This window comes from Schistocerca piceifrons, chromosome 8 (genome assembly GCF_021461385.2).
Source record: "Schistocerca piceifrons isolate TAMUIC-IGC-003096 chromosome 8, iqSchPice1.1, whole genome shotgun sequence".
Classification (NCBI taxonomy): domain Eukaryota; kingdom Metazoa; phylum Arthropoda; class Insecta; order Orthoptera; family Acrididae; genus Schistocerca; species Schistocerca piceifrons.
The window spans coordinates 154,469,671-154,486,915 of NC_060145.1; the positions used below are offsets into that span (position 1 = coordinate 154,469,671).

The 17,245-nt window shown below is 43.9% G+C and overlaps 1 protein-coding gene across 1 annotated transcript in view; it reads left to right on the plus strand.

Moving 5' to 3' along the window:
• The first annotated feature begins 509 nt into the window (after positions 1-509).
• The window catches only part of LOC124711808 (prolactin-releasing peptide receptor-like), an 843,619-nt gene continuing 826,883 nt past the window's right edge, over positions 510-17,245 (plus strand). The window contains exon 1 of the mRNA XM_047242031.1: positions 510-653. The gene's annotated coding sequence lies outside the window, so the exon portion shown is untranslated. The remainder of the gene's footprint in view (positions 654-17,245) is intronic.

The following is a 17,245-nucleotide window of genomic DNA, read 5'->3' on the forward strand; positions in this document are numbered from 1 at the left end:
CGGCAGTCAGTAGCGAGCCAGTGGGTTTGTTGGACCTTCCATCGAGCTACGGACCCCCTTGAAGATGTCTCCCGCAGTCGGAGACGAAACGTTGGGAATCGACACAGAATTCATCAACCGACCACGGCATAACAGCCCGGATAATTATAATGGACAAAGTGCCCTCCGCCACACACCGTTGGGTGGCTTGCGGAGTATAAATGTAGATGTAGATGTAGAAGTGAAGCTTCTGGGAAATCTTATGAGACTTACAGTGTTCTCAACGTAAGTGCAAGAAAGATGGTTTGAACTTCCGCACTGAGAAGTAGTGAGTGATTCCCTGTCACGAGAGACGGACAGGCAGTCGGGGCTAGGTCGGGCCGTCGACGTACGCTAACTCGCTCCTACAGCGGCAGTACAGAGCCGCGCAGTAGTTTCCCGGGTGCCCGCACGCGGCGGCAGCGGCGCTGCTGTCGGCGCGTCGGCGTCGCGACGGCAGCGGCGTCTCGGCCGGAGTAGTGCGGCCGGCGGCTGTGCGGATCGCGCAACAACCGAGCCGCCTCCTGCTGGCGCCGACCACCACAGCGAGGAGCGCGACAGCGGCGGCGGCGTCACGTCCCAGCTGAAGCAGCGGACGCCGCTCCCACGACGCCCCGTCACAGCCGCACCAACAGGTAGGGACGAGAGCGCCACTGCCCACAGCGGATTACACCAGTTATTGTATGGCCTGATTAGACGCAAGTCTGGAAGCGCAAGCCGGGCTCAAAAATATTTGTTTGGTTCTTTCGATTAGCTCTGCATTGTAATCGAGAGGAAATTCTTTTGATTTGAGGTTGGTAAATTGAGGAGTTATCAACCAGCGACATGTGCTATAAGAAAACCAATATTTGTACTTCATAACTTGTTTCGGTGCGAAGTTCATTATTAAACTGCTATATATGTACTGACGTCGCTCTTCCGCAACCTTCCAGCATGGAAGCATCTATTCTTCTCAGTGCGACCTGGCGGTTTCTTATTTACAAATGTTCGAGCAATTTCGTTATATATCTAAATACCTAACTTAATGTTACTTTCAGCTCGATTGGTGACAGAATCTTCATAGGTGAACAAACTTTGAGAAAGAGTTTTACTGTTTGTTGCGACCACCTACCCCAAGGTAGTTATAACAAACAGTAACACTCTTCATATGAAGACAATAACTGCTATCGAAAGAACAAATACTGTTGATGACCGTGCAGCTTTTCCCTGGAATAAATGATGACTAACTGAAACCCTCAGCTGCCGACAGATGTTGTTGATATACCTCGATGCGGACAGCTGAAAATGTGTGCCCCGACCGGGACTCGAACCCGGGATATCCTGCTTACATGGCAGACGATCTATCCATCTGAGCCACCGAGGACACAGATGAATAGCGCGACTGCAGGGACTTATGCCTTGCACGCTCCCCGTGAGACTCACATTCCCAACTGTCCACAATTCTACATACGCAATGTACCTTATAGACATTTGCCCATCGACTCATTACTCGCGCACAGTTTGGCGATTCCCGTAAGAATTTGGGCAACCTGTGTGCATTCGCACAGACGAAGGTCAATGACTGGGTAGCCTTTAACTATATATATGAAGACAGTGACTGTTCTCGAAAGAACAAATACTGTTGATGACCGTGCAGCTTTTCCCTGGAATAAATGATGACTAACTGAAACCCTCAGCTGCCGATAGGTGTTGTTGATATACCACTCTTTCTCATAGAGTATATACAACACTCGGTACTCATTCTTTCACTGGTATGAGTAACAGTGACGCGTCTCACGCAACAGATTAACGTGGGACGAAACAGGAACGCTTTGTTGCATATTTAACAAAATTTGTCTGAAGTTTGCCAAGTGACAATGAAAAGAATGGATACTTATTAAATTGCCCCTTACAGTCTGGAAGTACGCGAAACCGTCTACAAATGTAGTCATCTAATAATTGGTTTAACTCGAAGATAGCTGTGGCGAATAAGAATTTTTTTTTGCAATGTACATGTAGGTGAATGTTGATTTCTCAATAATATCCAATCTTCACTCAAGGTGTAAAATACTTCCAACTTGCTGATGTGCGAAATAAAAATTCAGAGTATTCTGGAGACTAATATGTAGTTAACTAGATGAAAATATATTGTGACAAATGTTCACAGCTTTGCATCAAACAATTAAACTGGATCCCGCAATTCGCTGTATCTGGTTAAACGAGACAGCAATGCTTTGTAGAAGCAGCCTCGTTCGCACCTAAATTATTTAGCCAATCGTTGTCACTATTATGATATTTGGTGTAAGTAATTAGGCATATACGAGTGCCTAGTTACAGAGCAGCCTCCATTGAACTGGTTCGCTAACTTTTCCTCTATCGAAGTTTATTCCTTTCTATTCCAGAGATTTCTTCGTTGTTATTTATTCTCATAATATTGTAATTTCAAGTTTTTTTCAGTAAGCATTAACCTCATTTCGTAGACTTTCGATGTCCAATTGTTTTTATAACGAAATGGCGCTTATCTCACTACTTCCTATTGCACTGAGCTTTGAAGTCGTTATGTAATCGTTCTTAGCACGTGATTCTTTCCCATTTTCTACCACTGTAGTTATACAAAACGTCATCTTGTCGACATTTCTCCTTTTTCTCAAGTTCGTAGCTACATTTCTCACTCTTTGTCGAACTTGGAAAAGATCTCATTTCTTCGCAATAGTCCAGGAAAAAATATCAGGTCACAGTGCAAACAGTATTTTCGCAATGGATCACATCACAGTTGTTGCTTGCTAAATTATATTTCAAGCAGCTCTGAGACCATGATTAATTTCCACGAAACAGTCTAACGTGTCGAGACTGATATGACGTCAGCGGTAGGACCAGTGCATACGACGACAGTTCTCACACAGCGGCGAGTAAACCCGTTCATCGCATACACGTCTTGGAGCACTTTTATTTACATAACCTTGTTTCGCATGTAACGTTAAAAGCGTGCTCTCAATATATCGTTCACACTAGAAAATCTTATTAACGCGGTTTCGAAATAAACTTTTTTCTTCAAGATAATTAATGAGGCAAGCAGTGTACCGTGGTACCGAGGAACCCACGGCTATTCCATAATTAAAAGTTTAATTTTTTTGATCAGCTGCAGCCATTCATGCAATTCGACGGTGTACTGCATTTATATCCTTTTATGTCTAAGGAAATTCATGAAATGATCTCGGTAGGTTTCAATGGCGGGGAAGATTTATATAGCCTACAACGTTTCTACTATCGTTTATCCTACTTCTTCGTACATTTGCCCCATGGTGGAGCAGGTCAAGTTCCTTTTTGCAAAGATAGGATACATGTTTTCCTGAGGACTTCGTTGTCCTAGTAATCATACAGACTGGAACGTTCTTTGGCATCAGTTTCGGCATTATTAATATCGTATACGTCTATACTTCGCAAGCCACATTACGATGTATGGCGGAATGTACTTCGGGTTCGATTAGTATTTCCCATCTCTTCTGTGTCAATCACAAGTAATACGCAGAAAGAATGACTACTGAATTTTCCTGATTTTACTGTCATAGTCACTTCGGGAGATGTATATGCGTGACAGTAACAAGTTGCCTGACTCTTCTTGGACCATATTTTTCTCTCGGAATGTCTTGTTAGTAAACCGTCTTGCAGCGCGCGACGTCTCCGTTATGCTTGCTGGCTTACTAAACGACTCTGTGACGAAACTACGAAACTTCCCGTTCTTCTCTGCATTCTCTATGTGTTTTGTATTAATTCTACCAGCTATGTGTCCCAGATCGACGATAAACGTTCAAGATTCGGTCGAACGGTCGTTCTGTAAGCCATCTCATTCGATGTCGAATTACATTTCCTTGGGTTTCTTGCAGACCATCCCTGGTATCTGTATTCCGACAAGTAGTTTTATGTGGTCTTTGATTCAATTTAGGTTGCTCTACACGCATTCTACCACAAATCTTACTATTGTTACTGATTTAAAAGTTTCATCACCTACAGTGTTACCTAATAATGAAGGTTCTTTCCGCCTATGTACTCGAAATACGCTGCGTTTGTCTCTGACGTGAGCCAACTTCCAGTGCCTATATATCATAACAATTATTTGCTTGTCTTCATGCTGTTGCTACATTTTTCTGGCGTTTATACCTTCTCATATGCGGAAGCGTTATCCACTCACAGCCTTACGGAACCTTCTATATGATCGAATCGTACAGTTTGTTTGTATCGCAGACACTAAAGTCCGAAACTACCTTTACATTTTATAACTTTTCTACGTTAAGAGTGATATGTTGAGTTTTTATCGTAAGAAGTCCTGAACCCAGTGATAATACTTGTTTGATATTCCATGAGCTCGTATTCAGTAGCTGACAACGAGGGGCTGCATCGAACGACTTCATGTTAAACTCGATGATACTTCCTCCGAATTTCCTACATTGCAGTTGTGATGGGCTCGTAATCGTTCAGTTTTTTAATCAAAAATGGTTCAAATGGCTCTGAGCACTATGAGACTTAACATCTGAGGTCATCAGTCCCCTAGAACTTAGAACTACTTAAACCTAACTAACCTAAGGACATCACACACACCCACGCCCGAGGCAGGATTCGAACCTGCGACCGTAGCAGTCTCGCGGTTCTGGACCGAAGCGCCTAGAACCGCACGGCCACCGCGGCCGGCTCAGTTTTTAATCGTTTCGTTTGTAGTAAAACAGGTATTTTTTAAACTCTGTTATAGTCGCTTGTGGAACTGATTCGTCGCTCACTAATTTTTCTTTTTTTCAGTTCACTATTGGAATTTTAGCAAGAGCAATAACTTCTTTTGGATTTTATTGGTTTAGTGCAACCTTTAAGACCTTTATTCAGTGTTTTAGTTTATTTATTACCAAATTTTAAGTATTTTGGTCAATGACGCCTTATTCTCGCCTTTTCTAAGCTACACAAGTTCTCGCAACTCTCAAATGGGCCCTAAGCAGCTGTCATTCTCTTCTTTCATATAAACGTCTGACTTTACTGGCCAGTTTGAATTTTAGTGCCTTCTCGAGACCTAACCTGCGACGTATTGGTCGGGGTATGATGGGAGTATGATCTAACGAAACTTCCATTCGTTTCATATATAAACTCAGAGAAACACTTTCAAAATTCTGTAGGGGTAAACTTAAAAAAAAATCCGAAAACATTGCATCTCGTTATGAATACAAGCTATTACTAATCAGCAACAGTAATATTAACGGAATATTTAATAAGAGAGTTCTCGGTAGCGTTTGGTCACCTTGCTGTCACCTTTATCCAAGTTAATAACACGAATTAGTCGAGCTGTCTGCCTCATTAGCTGAGTGGTCAACACTAAGTGACTGCCCTGGAGTTCGAGTCTAGGCACTGCCACAGATTTGGTGGGAGGACTGGAATGAGGTGCACTCAATCTCGCGACAGAGCGAGGTGGCGCAGTGGCTAGCACACTGGACTCGCGTTCGGGAGGACGACGGTTCAATCTCGCATCTGGCCATCCTGATTTAGGTTTTCCGTGATTTCCCTAAATCGCTCCAGCCAAATGCCGGGATGGTTCCTTTGAAAGGGCACGGCCGACTTCCTCCCTCTTCCTTTCCTAATCCGATGAGACCGATGACCTCGCTGTCTGGTCTCCTCCCCCAAAAACAACCCAACCCAATCAATCAATCTCGGGATGCCGACTGAGGAGCAACTTGGTTCGGCTCCAGGTCAAGAAAACTGGACTGAGAACTGGCGGGTACTGACGCACGTCCCTCCATACCGCATACAGTGACGCCACTGGCGGAAGATGACTCGGCGGTCGATCGGAATCCATGGGCCCGCCAGAGCCTGTCAATGCAGTTAATTAAGATGGTAAAGGGGACAGTATTTCAAATCCCACACCAAGAGATTGGGCACATAATTTTATCGTTTCTTATTTTCTTCAGCTAGGATATTTATATATTACTGAATGTTCAGCATGCTGCTTCTGAAACGAGAATATGGATTTGATATAAAAAAATTTTTGTGACATTCTACATTACAATCGCTGTAATGAGTGGTGACCGCTTTCGAATATTCACTCGTCACTAGACAAAAAAGACGTACTGACAAGCGAAATCAGTCACTGTGAACCACTGAATGTGTGTACATGCTTTCAGTATACTGAATAGTTGATACTATAAACTGGTCACGTACCTGTTATGTAACAGCTACCGTGTGGGGGAATAAGCAAAGAAGTTTTGGTTAACTTCGCAGTTTTGCAGTTGTGTTGAGATGAGAAAAAAGGATTTCGTAGCAGGAGTCCATTCCTATATATATATATATAAATAATCTGTATGTGTAATCTCGTGAAAAGTGATAAACTATCGAATTTTCGGCTACTTTTGTAGACTGGTATCCTCAGGCATGATGGAAGCTGCCTGGAATAGTAGTCAAAACGTCATAGTTTTACCACACCGAGACGCGGTCATTCAGACAGAAAAATTATACTGAAGTATTTGCGTTAGGGCCTTGAAAGAGGCTGGCAGAATGTCAGCGAATTACTGAACAATTGCTATGATAGTAAGTATTATACTTCAGAGTCAAGAGGATTAGTTTTAACATGGACATGCTTCGTTTTAAGCTTCTTTCGTAGATCACTCAGGATGGTCCTCGTCGATGCATGCAGTATCACGCTTGATACATGGTGTACAATTAACGGTGAAATAAACTAATCAACAAATTTCTTCGCCATCTGAATATTTGCGAAATTGTATGGAATAGAGAAGGTTTGACTAAGCTTTATATAATTAAGACCATATCTGCAGTGGGAACGAAAACGAAACAATGACCAAAATAAAGGTAGTAGTTTCGAATGGTATCATCTACGCAAACCTGTGAAATGTAAATCTGGTACTTGGTAACATTCTGTGTGCTTCCCTCGCTGAGCGGTCAGTGCAGCTCACTGTCTTGCAGAGGACACAGGTTCGATTCCAGTTACTAGTGAGATATTGTCGTGGTGGGAAGACTGAGACGTGGTTCATTCTGCCTCGTGATTGCAGTTGAGATGTTACTTGACCGGTTTGCTGATTCCACGCCCCCCCCCCCCCCATTGAAGGTCCATTGACACCATGGGCTGAGAAAGATATGACGACCGGCCGGGACCGGGTTTACAAGTTTACTCGGTAGTATTCAATTACACCTTGCTCCGTTCTGTAATTTTCAAGTGCTTGAATTCTCCTTGGCATGCTGATCACAAGCTGGTCGTGATGTTGTACCCCATGTCTGTTTCATTCTTCGACGACGGCCCTCCTGTGGTCATCCAATGTATGAGGAGGGTGCCTGCACTGAAAGCTCCAACTCCTGGAGGGTGGCTGTACTGGTACTGGTACGTTATCGTCTTGAATGAACAATCCTCTGCCGATATGTTGGTTATGGGGTTGGAGAATAGATTGGAGGATCGTGTCCAGATACCGCTCTGTTCACAAATTGCTCCCTATAGTGATAAAATTCGTTCGAGATCCATACAGGGTATCGGTCAAAACATGACTGACCAAACTCCCTGCCAAAGCTGTGCGACTGCATTCCTGAGATATGCACTGTCGCCTGCCCACGCCTACACTCTTCAACGACGTTCATCTGGCATCAGTCACATCCTGCCCTTATTGGTGAAGAGAACCCAGTGCCACTGATCCAAGTCCTTTCCAGATGTTCCCTGGTCGACCTTCTTTGTGCTCCACGGTACTGAGGTGTTCGAACAGTGATTCGTGATAGACGACTATAAACCAAACTGATCGTGTCGAGGCGGTTGGGTTCCGTCTATCTTGATACAGCCCATGAAGCTCCCTTGATAAATAGGTGAAATACGCAGAAGAGGAATGAACTTCACGGATTGGGAGTGTATGTTATCTCAGCAATTGCAAAATCGGGTCAAATTTACAAAGAACTTGGCCGTATGAGCCCACTTACTAGTATGACTCTGGATTTGTGAACTGATTCAGTTGAGAAGGGTGTTATCAACCCGTGGCATTCTCTTCTGAGGCAAGTCGTCGCACAACTGTACTAGCTGTTTTTTGATATACCGAATAGTGGCACTGGGACAGTGCTGATGTCCAATCTGGTCCAGCACACGAATTAAGGATCTTGGTGCCCAACTCGGCGTCATCGTGAGACGTACCACTCGTGGACGAGGATTGTCCTGCTGGAAACTGGCACTGCGTTACTGTCGCTACAGACGCAACACATGAGGCTCCAGGATGTCCTTGACATATCGTTGTAGTGCCACCTTTCCCTCAGCTACAACTAACAGTGACTAGAAGTCATACCCGATGGCTAATCACACCAAGATGCCAGGAGTAATACCGTTTTGGCTCTGAGCACTATGGGACTCAACTGCTGATGTCATTAGTCCCCTATAACTTAGAACTAGTTAAACCTAACTAACTCTGGACATCACAAACATCCATGCCCGAGGCAGGATTCGAACCTGCGACCGTAGTGGTCTTGCGGTTCCTGACTGCTATACCGCTTTGCTCCTTCAGAGCAATGTAAGAATTGGACCTCTCCCATGGTCGCCACTGTACTCGCTTACGATAGTCAACCAAGATAGTCCACAACCACATTTCATCTCTGAACACAATGTAGCCCCATTCATCTGTAGTCCACTTTTCCCAGTCTCTGGGACCACTCAAAACTCAGCCGTTTTTGTTGTGGAGTTAACAGAAGCACACACGTGGGACGGCAATTTCCTAGTCCGACGGCTTCTATTATCTGTCCAATGCAGGGGGATGATATAATGTTCCAGGGAGTCTACAGCTTTTTCTCGGATGGCAAGCACAGATGTGCCTGATGTACAGTATGGCAATCACTCCTTGTTAGGTTACGTGTCATAGATCGGAAACTTACGACGACGGGTATATGTACCCACACGTTGCCGAGCAGTCCCACACAGGGCCACTGTCACATCCGTAGACCCCAAAAATATCGATTTCCACTATCCGACCGGTTGCAGGCCATCCTGCCTCAGGAGACATCGCCACGGCTTCCACGTTCGCTGTTGTAGGCACAGAGCACTCTAAGGGACTATAAACGAACTGCACAGTGAATAAAGGTTTACTCCATTACATAGGTGGTAGTATGTAGCCATTTCAAATGGTTCAAATGGCTGTGAGCACTATGGGACTTAACTTCTGAGGTCACCAGTCCCCTAGAACTTAGAACTGCTTATACCTAACTAACATAAGGACATCACACACATCCATGCCCGAGGCAGGATTCGAACCTGCGACCGTAGCGATTGCGCTGTTCCAGACTGTAGTGCATAGAAACGCGATTTCCTCTTTAGCATAGTATACTGAGAAACAGGATTTCCATCCGAAAAACTAACACTGTAGACATCATGATAGCTGTACAAAACAGTTTTCATAATCAACAAAAGTGTTTGGAAATTATTTTAGAAAGGACAGTTTTTCCGCTTTAATTGCTATTAATTCACCGCGACAGCGATATCGGTTTATAACATTATTTTCAAGTTCTAGCTCACTATGAAGTAGTTCAACGTGTGCACAGAAAGATGAAGCCACGCTGCGTACTCTTATGCCACCGCCGACGTCAATACGATACATTTTTCCTGTGCTTTATCCCATTTTGCGGAGCATGCATATGACCAACTACACAAAGCAGTAATTTACACAAGCGATTATTCACAACATAGTTTCTGAATTACTGATAACAATATTATAGTTAATTTAACACTACAAACTTTTTATGTGAGGCAGAACACATATATTTTCTCTTTGTCCTGGTAATGCAGGTCATAGGTATACGAATATGCTGTTTTGTTTGTTATAAGTCTCCGCTGTCTGATTTCGCTCTCTTTCATGCTATTAAATAATATATAATATCCAATACTGATTTTTTAATTCATAATCTGGTTTACAAGTAAGTGAGTAGAACAATACTTCAGTATGACCTTGTTTAGCAAACAAAATGTGAACATCTCTGTGCTGTTAACAACGAGCCAACTTGATATCTCCCGGTAGCTATCAATCAAAATTTACAAAATGTACAGTAGCTAAATTGTCAACTTCTCTGTGCCGCTATTGACCTCCAAGAAGTATTGTCATTACGTGTAGGCAATAATACGAACTGAACCCTGAGCAATTACAGTGACTATCTAAAATAAACGTTATATTTCCTGACAAACATAACTTGACCTGGAAGGACCATTGTTGTTCCCATTCAGTCAAACGACTCGTAGTGTCGGTGCTCACCCATGGTACGTGAACTGCTAACAGTATTACCTGCAGTCCGCTTCCGGTAGCTGAGTGGTCAGCGCGCCAGAATGTTAATCATTAGGGCCCGGGTTTAATTCCCGGCGGGGTCGGAGATTTTCTCCGCTCAGGGACTGGGTGTTGTGTTGTCCTAATCATCATCATTTCATCCCCATCGACACGCAAGTCGCCGAAGTGGCGTCAAATCGAAAGACCTGCACCAGGCGAACGATCTACCCGACGGGAGGCGCTAGTCACACGACATTTATGTTTGGTATTAACTGCAAGCTGAGCGTCGCTATTTTACTCATGTCAAATGCAAGAAGATCACGACGTATACAGAACAGCTTACGCCATCCGATAAACTGATCACTGAGCAGCAGAAGAACTGCTACTGAGGGAATATATTGGTCACTTATCTTACAAGCGCATCGTACCTTTTAAGAGTTATCCATGTTTAAATATTCCACGAAACTTCGTCATTTATACAAAAGAACGTAAAATGTGGTAATTCCTACAGAATCCATATCATCTGCGACATAATTCATATCGTGCTCCCGCTAGGTGTTGCACTTGACTCATTCGGTAAATACTCTTAAATAGCCAGATGGAATGGTCTGTAATACTGTACCAGCTCTGTTACCTTTTGCGCAATATCCTGAAACTGGGGCTGAGGTCTGCGGCACGTGGTGGGTACCGAAATATGGGTACTATTCGGTGGGGTGACGAAAGAAGATTTCGCTATTAACATGGCGTTTGCATTAGAGCCTAATGTCACAGTTCGTGATATTCGAAACATCGCAGACAAAGTGTTTCAAGTAGTTGGCAGAACGTTTATCCTTCCTTTATCCTGATTTAGTGTGAAGCTCCCCGAAATATTTTGCTTTAGCTGCAGTTAAACGTCATCTCTCCTCATACGACATACCTTTATCAAGTATTAACGCAATGAATATCAAATTTCGTAACGGAGTTATTCACTTTCGTGTTCCATGCAAAAACAGAAAGTAAAGGCCGCGTTCGTGGAAGAGTTGCTAGCTCGTTTCTATGCAGTGCAGCTCGACTAGGAGGTTGGTGGTTCGAATCCTAGTGGTAGATATGGCGCTGAAAGAAATTTTCAGAGTCAGTATTTGGCCAGCAGAAATAGTAGAGGTAGGGGTGACGGCTTACTGATCGCCTTACTTTGCGCCGATATCGTGAATTTCAAACCTGTCAGCACTATCTTATGAAGCGCAGAGATATCTACGACTTTTCAAGGTCCGATCGGAGGTGAAATTAAAGCTATAGTGAGAATCTGATGAACCATTGCGTAGATGTGATGCTCAGTGTCTCCAGTATGCCCGTCGATCGCGTCACGTCGAACATTTCTGTTCTGAGCGCACCGTGAGCGCATAAAGATGCCTACAAAATAGTGTCTCCCGCCAAGTGTGATGTCCTTGCTGTCACTCGATGTCTTCTTGTTGTGGATTGCCGTCTAATTTCATACAGTCGACATAACGAAAGTCTCATGCGTGACAGCGAAGACCTTCGTCACGACACTGCTCGACCAGACACTGCAGCTGCGACAAAGACACTCCTACAGCGTTTCAGTGGGAAGTATTTGGTCAACTACCATACAGCGCGGACTTGGCTACCTGTGATTTTCATCTCTTTGCACTCATGAACTCTGGGTATGAGGACAGGTAGCGAGGTGCAGCCCAGCGCGGAAAATTGCCGGATAGCACGGGCGGCTAGCTTTCATGAGGAGGGCATTGGAAAGTTGGTACAACGCTACGACAAACGTCTCAGTCGGGGCCGTGAAAGTAGTGGGAGGATGTAGCTAAATATTGTAAATAAAACATTTCTGTTTTTCACTTTTGTTTCTATTTCACGCTAAGTGCATGACAGTGAGTTCTTCGAACCACCTTGATACAGTTTCTCCACCGTACCACTCTCGAACAGCGTGCAGGAAGAACGAATACTTACATGTTTCCGTACGAGTTCTGAATTCTCTTATTTCATTATGAGGACCATTTCTTTGTATGTAAGTGAGCATTATAAAATATTTGCATGTTCATAATTAAGTTGGTGACTGAAATTTCGTGGAAATATCCCACTACAACGAAAAACACCCCTTCTTAGTGGTTACCACCCCTACTGACCTATCATATCCGTGACACTCCCTCCCCTATTTCGCTATAACACAAAACGAGGTGTCCTTCTTTAAAGTTTTACCATGTTTTCCGTCAATTCTGTCTGTTAAGGGTCCCATAGCACGCAGCAGAGTACCCACAAGCGTAATCTAGGTAGTAGATTTATAGTGTCTTCTAAGTATCTGATTCGCCTTCCCCGTAACATCGTTCCAGTTTAAATTGTAATTCCTTGGTGAAACTGACAGCTTTTAGATTTGTCTGATTTATCGTGTAACCGAAATTCAACGAATTCCCTTTAGTATACTCATGCGGATGGCCTCAAACGTTTTGTTGTTTAGTGTCAGTTTTCGCACCATACACGTATCTTGTTTGAATCACTTAGTAATTGATTTTCATCACTTAATGAATTCACTAGGCTGTAAACGGCACCACCATGAGCACACAATCCAAGACGGTGGTTCAGGTAGTCTCCGAAATCATTTATATGGATTAGGAACAGCGGAGGACCTGTAACACTTCCTTGGGGAACGCCAGATATCAATCGATGATTTTCTGACAGTTACTAGGAACTGTGACTTTCCTGACAGAAAGTCGCGAATCCCGTCACAGTACTGAGAAGACAAGCAATTTGATCAGAATCCGCTTGTGAGGAACGTTATCAAAAGCTTTGTGGGAATCTAGAAATAAGGAATCAATCTGAATGCTCTGCTGGTAGTAATTATCTAATGTGAATAAAGAGCGAGTTGTGTTTCATAAGAACAATATTTTCTGAATTCGTGCTAGGTGTCCAGGTAATTCATTAATGTTCGAAAACAGTATATGTTCCAAAATACTGTAAATTGACGTCAGCGATACAGGACTGGAATTCAGCGGAGTGCTTTCATTCCTTTGCTTGTGCATTAGTGCGACCACCTGTGAAACTTTCTAATCCTTGCCGGCCTGGGTGGCCGAGCGGTTCTAGGCGCTACAGTCTGGACCCGCGCGACCGCTACGGTCGCAGGTTCGAATCCTGCCTTGGGCATGGATGTGAGTGATGTCCTTAGGTTAGTTAGGTTTAAGTAGTTCTAAGTTCTAGGGGACTGATGACCTCAGATGTTAAGTCCCATAGTGCTCAGAGCCATTTGAACCATTTTTTTTCTATTCCTTCGGTAAGGATCACCCGTAGAGCGAGCGGTTGAACACTACTACTGCCTACGGAGCTATTACGTCAGTGTACTCTGAACGGAGTCGAATTGGTATGCAGTCTGTACCGGAAGACGTACCTATATGGAATGATCAACTAATTTTTGACGCTGCTGATGTTGAATCCTCCATCAAATGGGGACGTTATGCCCGGCGGTGATCTTCAGTCTGTTTGAGAGGAGTGAGCTAAATGCCGATACCAGATTTCACCCTCTCCCTCCTCTCGTCGTTCGACATAAAATATGGTGGCACACTCTAGATACACCCATTACTCACACACACTCTAAAGAGAAACAAGACAAAACTCTCTCACACCGCACAGAAACGGACAAATGTCCCCATGAGAAGAAAACCGCCTTCAAACAGGTAGCAGCAGATCCCTTCGGTGTCTCGTAGACAACGTTGCCATACGACTTTTGCTTTCTTCATTACGGTGTTCAACGAGGGCAAAGTCATCGCTCTTTTATTAAATTACATTTTCATTTTGATGCCTATCGAATAGTAGCTAGAGTAACTGAAACAGTCAGGAGATTTTAGGGCTGTTAAATCTGTCACCAGCGGCTTAAGGAAATAAAACATTTCACGTTGTGATCGTGCCGTTTGCTGATCGGGAATAGAAAATTGCCGACAGAACTGCACGTCAATAAACCATTTTTCGTACTAACTTACTTCACCCCTTCTCTCCACATTAAACATCGACTAAGAGAATCAGTAACAGTTAGGTATGCAGAAACTACGCAGAGTAAAAATCATTTTAAGTTATTTCCTACAAACTCATTTATTCACAAAAATCCGTTTCAGTTCGAACTGAGACATCACAGTTGTTAAAACTGTGATGATTTACCTTCGCAACCCTGCACCGTTTCCACGGACCACCATACATAACAGATGTGATAGTTCATGAATGCAAATCAATATAAATAAGCTAACAAATCGAAGTTGAGGTCTGTAAGTCGAAACAAGCAGTTATTACAATTGTTGTCGAATAACTGGAGGTAGCACTTAATTGTTTTCAGCTGCAGTGTGTGAGTAAGTACATTCTGACGATCCTGATGTTACCGAATTGCCAGTCGTGTTTCTGTAGAGAAGATGACGGCAGCTATAAAGGGGTCAGTGAGCTTGACTTCCATTATCTGTGGCTGTAGTAAATAAGATACCCAATGATGAATAGTTGCCAGCTGTCTGTGTTGTTTCACGCCAGATTTGTCAGAGTTGTTCTTCATTTGATATCCAGACTCTCAGTCTAACGTTAAACTCGAAAACCTTAATTTTACTTAGAATGTCTTTACATTACCAAAGAACAAGGGAATTAGAAAAAAAATATTTGTTGGTATACAAAGATGTGCACCTCGGATGTGTCGGAAAAGTGGTCTACACACTGCTTAGCTATACAAAAAAACCAATCATAAACTGATACTTAAATTAAACATGAAATTTACCACATATAAACAAGAATGGAAGGCAAGGGTCTCTACTGTCGACGAGGAAGTCATTAGCGGCGGAACATAAGCTGGGACTGAAAAACCACGGAGAAGAAAATTAGTCATACCTTTCCAAAGGAACCACCATGGTATTCGCCTTGACCGGCTTACAAAAACCGCAAAAAACTAAAATATTGATTTGAACCGCTGTACCCTTTTATTTATACAAACACTTTTCAGTTTTGGGAACCCATATTCATGCTGTTTGCTTGAACTGAGATATTATAATTCTTAAAATTGTTTGCGGTGATTTACCTTCAGAATCTTGTATCGTTTCCACGGATCATCATACCTACAGATTAGTTTTACCACTGCGCCACCTCGCTCGGTTGATATAAGAGCCGGCCGCTGTGGCCGAGTGGTTCTAGGCGCTTATATACTTCCAGTCTACACTTGGTAGGTTAAAGTTGCCTCCTAGTAATATTGCGTAATCGGTATATCTCAGCACTACAGAGCATAGACTGTCTTTGAATGATTCTACAAATCTTACAGCGGAATCGGGTGGCCGGTAAAACCATGCAAACATCTGATCATTACGTTGAGATCACCTACGCCAGTTACTTATGTCCAGGTAACTTCATAGTCAGTCTCAATTTCGACCTCATAGACACAACATATGTCGGCTGGAAATGAACTTTTCCCCTTCTATGGCGTCGAATTTGTGTTTTCGAAAGACATCCCATGCCTAATTAAATATTTCGGAGTTCTCTGCTTCGGATCTCGTGTAGCGCTTGGTTCCGAGACGAATATGAGCGCGAAAACATTCGCGGAGGACAGTAGGTTCCAAAACTATGTCACATATGTTCTGCAGTTTATTGTTGAAATTTTGTCAGTCGAAGCGTCTTTACTTTGCACACCATCTGATATCGATCTCTGCATACCGATGGGCTAGCGTTTACCAGGAGACCTAAAATTTTTGCCTATATCTTAAAAAAAAAACAACATAAGCACTCTACCAGCATTCTGCTACCCGAGTAGCTGCTTCCTGTGTGTAGTGCATCCCTGACCTATCAAGGGTAGATCCCCATATCTCCATCCCATAACGCAGGTGCTGAAATCTGCAGCCTCTGGTTGGAACTTCCATTCAGCTCCACACTAGACGATCCCTAGCAACTGTGAAACTGTGAGCTTTGCTTCACGCTTCGATTGAGGCCAGCAGTCTTCACCATTACCGCCAGCCTCCCGTGAGAACTAAGGATAGCCTCAGGGCTCAAGCGACAGGCGTCATAGGTGCCGACATGAGCCACAACTTGAAGATGATGCACCCTGTACCTTCGACAGCCGCAGGCAGAGACTCCTCCTCGTATCAGATGAGGCAGGCATACTGGGCACACATAAGACTTATTTCTAACCCTAGACGCGCTAAACATCATCTGAGCTCCCGTCAATTAGTAAACACCTACCCGCATGGGTCTGCTCGGACCCAGCTAAAGAGGCGGTGACCGCTCCACTCACAAGGTGAATGGGCGAGACCTGATGACCAGTTCCCAGTCTCCACCTCGAGCGATGCGAACGTGTGGTAAGCGCAGTTACCACGCGTCTGGTACATTGTAACGTCGCTCGGTAACAGGGCCGTTAAGCGAAACAAGCGACACCTGAGGTGTCCCATGCGACGCGCCAGATTTTCCACCACTGCTATACCCCGAGGCAGCAAGCTGGAAACGGCTGACGGCGGCCAACAATGTCTTTAGCTGTTTGCGCAATGTGGCCAGCTTCGGCGCAGCAAGCAGAACAGTGTTGGGGGAGACAGACTCAACCAGAGATGCTCCGTCAAGTTCTTTGCACTCTGGCAGGTGGGGTATAAGCTTTTGCTGAAGTAGATAAGTTAGGAGCGGCGTTATAAGGCAATACAGCAAACGCGCTAGTAGGATTTGCTCACAGAGCTGTACGGAAACTCAAACTCAATCGTTACAAATTAATGGTAATGCATCAGCTAACAAGCTCAGCTACTGTGGCTTGACGTCAATACTGCAACTCGCTATTACAGTCTATACGTGATCGAGAAGCTGATCTCGATAACCTCTCGTATTATGAAATGAAGCGGCACAGTCATACGTTATATGAATGTGTGATGTCCGTTCTTTCTGACTTGCAGAACTAGGTTCTCGGGAAAGCTTCTGTAAAATTTGGAAGGTGGGAGGGTAGGAGACGAGATACTGGCAGAAGTACAGCTGTGAGGACAGGGCGTGAGTTGTGCTTGGGTAGCTCA